Source organism: Lissotriton vulgaris, chromosome 2_1 (assembly GCF_964263255.1).
Source record: "Lissotriton vulgaris chromosome 2_1, aLisVul1.2, whole genome shotgun sequence".
Taxonomy (NCBI): Eukaryota; Metazoa; Chordata; class Amphibia; order Caudata; family Salamandridae; genus Lissotriton; species Lissotriton vulgaris.
Genome location: NC_141687.1, coordinates 581,336,046 through 581,340,823, shown reverse-complemented (window position 1 = coordinate 581,340,823; position 4,778 = coordinate 581,336,046). Strand labels below are relative to the sequence as shown.

The 4,778-nt window shown below is 47.0% G+C and overlaps 1 pseudogene; it reads right to left on the bottom strand.

The window, feature by feature from the left end:
• Positions 1–4,005: 4,005 nt before the first annotated feature.
• LOC147730775 (mediator of RNA polymerase II transcription subunit 29 pseudogene) lies at positions 4,006–4,528 on the bottom strand (annotated as a pseudogene).
• Between the last annotated feature and the right edge of the window lie 250 nt (positions 4,529–4,778).

Genomic DNA, 4,778 nt, shown 5'->3' with positions numbered 1-4,778 from the left:
CAATCCAATGCCGACCGTTGACTGTGACAGGTACATCTTCAACCAAGCAAGACAGCAAGCTGGAGAAACAGTGGATTAGTTTGCTGAAAGACTTAATGCCCTCATCAAACATTGCAAGCTCAATTAATTCAATGATGGAGAAGCCATTATTCTCAAAGTCATCGATAGTTGCCTTTTTGACTCGTTCAAGCAACGTATGCTGCACGAGACACTCAGGCTGGAGAGAATGCTCATGGCTGCGAGAGTAGAAGAACATGCAGATCAACAAGCTGCTGATATAGAAGCTGGGGTAGGCCAGAGAAATCAGCATTGAACATTAAAAGTAAGCAGGGACACAAGTTTTTAGGGCCATAAAGTGATGTCTCCGGGGAAGAAAGAAATTGTGTTTCCGATGTGGATTCTCCTTTCTGCACGTAGGTAAATGTCCCACCATCGGACAAACATGGAATGGTTGCAGGAAAGAGGACCATTTTGTAACGATTTGCAAAGCGAAAGAGAAAATGACTGTGTCACATCGAGAAGAGAAAATAGACAAACAAAAGATCCAGAAATCCTCTAGACATGCCCACAAGACCAAGCGGCGACACCAATTGAGGCAAGTGTAAACTAAACGAAATCGATCATTATCGAATTCTGCTTCCATAGGCTCTTCAACATCATTGTCGAATAAGAGTGAAGAAGATGGCTGTGTAATGATGAGGTCAACTGGTGAATGACTCAATGCTCGTAGGTTTGGCTTCATGGAGAGAAGATTCCAAGGCACGTGAGATCGCCATGTGTAACAGCCACGTTCCTTTAGACATTGCTCTAAGATCACATTAAAGACGAATGGTTGTTCCATACCTTTTATCATTGATAGTGTTGCATCGATAAACATCATGCCAACAGAGAAGTACAATGAATTATCACCATGCCCAGTCTCACACCTTCGAAGACAAAGGTATTTACATGGGCTGCCTCCTTGCCATTGCAAAATCATTGATCATTTATAGCAACCATACAACACAAGATTACAATGGTACAAGCACTGATTCATGTTTTTAAAGGTACTTTGTCAAGTGCATGTTTACTCAGTTTCAGTACTGATGAAGACATGGATCAACTATAACATAAATGTATATGCAGACATAGTAAATCAGTTTCCATCATTATTAACATGGACTAGGAAAGCTTAAGACCATGAAAGTGCAACTTAGCATCAATGGCAGCTAACCACACCACCGAGACCACGCTGATCGCCGCTACTGACGACATCAGAACATTCCTTGACAGTGGAGAAACTGTAGCCCTGATCCTGCTCAACCTTGTGGTGGCTTTCGACACACTCTCCCACAACACCCTCATGAACAGACTCCACACCATAGACATACAGCCAGACTCCCTCAAGTGGAACACCTTCTCCCTTACATGATGCACACAGAGCATCCGACTGCCTCCCTTCACCTCTGCACCCAAAGACATCATATGCATTATACCACAAGGAATATCCCTCAGCCCCACCCTGTACAACAACTACATGACCCCCCTCACAGATGTCTTCACATCCCACAGAATCAACATAATCTCCTACGCAGATGACACTCAACTGATCCTCTCGCTATCCGAGGACCCCTCTAATGCCAAAACCAATATCTGCAACACCATGACCAATGTAGCCAAATGGATGAGAGATAACGACCTCCAACTCAAATCTGACAAAACTGAAGTATTGATTTGCAGAAAGTACACCTCTGAATGGGACCTCAGCTAGTGGCCTGCAGAACTCGGACCCACACCAACCAAACATGCATGCAACCTCGTCATTATCCTTAACAGCCAACTGACCATGAAAAGACAAGTTAACGCAATCACCTGCTTCTGCTTCCATACACTCTGTATGCTCCGCAGAATATTCAGATGGATTCCAACCAACACCAGAAAGATCATCACCCAGGCCCTTGTCACCAGCCGCCTCAACTATGGCAATGCCCTCTATTCCAGCATCTCCACCCAGCTCCTCAGAAGACTCCAGACCATACAGAACGCTGCAGCCAGACTCATCCTGGATCCCCTCACCTAAGAGACCTCTGCTCACTCCACTTCCAGAAAAGATGCCATTTAAGATCCTCATACATGCCTACAAAACCCTCCCTGAACTAGGACCTGCCTACCTCAACCTTTGACTGAACTTCCACCAACCTGCACTCCTATTCACTTGCCCTTACACACACACTTCCCACATCTGTCGCAGCCGCATCGGTAGCCGCTCTGTCTCCTACATTGTGGCTAAGATCTGGATGACCTTCTTCTCCATCTCCTCGCTGGCAGACTTCAGGAGGAGACTCAAGACCTGGCCCTTCGATGGAGACACAGCACCCAGATACCACTAGGGGTGAAAGTGCTGCGCTTTACAAATGCTGTTTGATTGATTGATTGATGGAGGAGGACATTCGCCCTGTTGCTAACGACATCGTCAAATTGCTTTTCACTTGCAGGAAGCTGTTGAGAAAGAACTGGAGCATGACAAAGCCCTTGCACAAGTATGCCGCTTGCTAGCTGATGTCTGTCTCACTTTGAATGCAGAAAAATTTACGCTTCACAAAATTTAACTCCGATTCTGGGCATATTTTCTCTGAAAAGGGGATGACGGCAGATCCGGCTGAAGTGCAAGCCTTATCGTCCACTACACCAGTGAAAAATGTGAACATGATGCGATCCTTCCTTTGCCTGGCCAGTTATTGTTCCATGTATATTTGTGATTTTGTCACATTCAGTGCTCCGTTGAGAGACTTGACAAAAAAGAACACTGTGTTCAAGTGGTCTCCTGTTTTGTTTGGGAAAATATTGACAATGTGTATTTTTAAGGGCTGAAAAGGTTAACCCAAACTGTACATCTGCCATTGTGAAACCAAATGGAATTTTTTAAGAACATCCAACTCCATTGGTCCTTAAAACATAATCCCATCACCCCCAAAGAGGTTCCCCAGTGTAGCAGACCAAAGATGGAGTTTCTCTCTCAGTCACTTTTATTCATGGAGACACTTTTCAGCGTTTCCCAACTACCGAGGGCCCCAAAAATGTTTTCCCTTGGCTAAACAGGGACATTAAGAGTTTTTCTTTTTTACAGAGTTTTATATAGCGCGAGCTTGACCCGAATTGGGTATCAGAGCGCTTTACATAGCACCAGGTGCATTACTTGAGGACAAATTAATTTTTTGTTAGGCATGGGGAGATAAAGTGATTTGGTCAGAATCACAGGATGTTCAGCATCATTGCCGAGACTCGCACCCAGTTCCCGAAATTGGTTAGGCCAATTCCTCTCCCAGGGTTCCTGAATACCTCAACAATGTCAAGGATTTGCACACTTGGGGGCCCATTAGGATCACGGGTGGATCACCACCGCCCGCATGGCGGTGGCGATCCGTCTGTGATCCTACCCCGTCCACCACCCAATTCCCCCCGCCATATTACTATGGAGAGGGGACCGCGGCAGACGGAAAAACCGTCCGCCGCTTTTCCACCCGGTCAATGAGTTGACCGGGCAGAAAAGGGTTTAATATGGTGGTGGTGTCTGTTAGACACCGCCAGCCATATTACTATGGAGGCAGGGACATGCCTTTCTGTGGCGGCAACGCCGCCACGGAAAGGCATGCGGTGTTAGACATTGGGGGCCCGTTGCTGACCCCCAGGGACTCTGGGGGTTGGCGGTTGCACATAGGGGGTAACTATGGTACTCCCCAGCAGTTCCATGCACAACATGGCAGACACTGCACGGTGCCTGCCATGTGGTGCATGGAAGTGCACAACATGCCTTCCTGGCATTGTGGCAGACGGTGCTAAGTGCACCGCCCGCCACAATGACAGGAATGCAGGATGCGCCCGCCACTGTGGCGGGTGCATCCTAATTGCCCCCGCGGGACCCCCGCCCTTATGGCGGGCGGTCCAGTTTACTGATAGGGTGTCATCCTAATGGAGCCCCCGATGTCTATTCTGGCAGTCTATGTCAAATGACTAAGTATCACTGCCTCACAGGCTGCCTTGGGTAGAGGAGATCTTGCCATTTATCTTTTTGGAAAACTCCAGCAGGGCATTCTGAATGTCACAGGAGATCAGAGATTTTATCATGCTGAGGTAATGAGCACATGGTAGGCTCTCCGTCTGCACAGAATCTGGCTTGGTGGCTGTTGGGACCAGGGTTGGAGAGCACTTGGAACTGTCGAAGCTCTGGGAAAGACACTTGTAAGCCAGTGTCAAGCAAAGGTCCAGCTGGTCACAGAGACCGTAGGATTCCTCTAGACTTTTATCAAATGACTGTATTGGCTCTTCTGTCTGTTATCAATGATGTTGTTCTGTATTAAATTATGAGCTGCAATCTGCATTAAATGCAGCAGACATTCCTTCAGTTGTGGTATAAGCAGGCTTTACTTATGTACCGGATCAAAATCTTGAAATTGTTGCGGTGTGCAGGACCCCCACTGGGACCTGGTGCTATGTTCATCATCTGAGCATTTATCTGCATCATCTGCCCCTGCATCTGCTGCAACACCATCTACTCAAGTGGTCACCTGGATGCGACCAAAGCTTTAGGAAAATCAAACATACAATTGAGAGCGCTATTTAAAATGGTCTATTTTGATCCAAACCTTCAGATTGAGATTGCATGAGATGCCAGCCCAGTGGGCTTAGGTACGATCCTTGCCCTGCACACTGGGCATGACAGCACTCAAAGGCACATTGTGGCTTATGTGAGCTGGAGTCTGTCGCAGACCTAACGTTCTTATTCCCAACCTGGTAAAGAA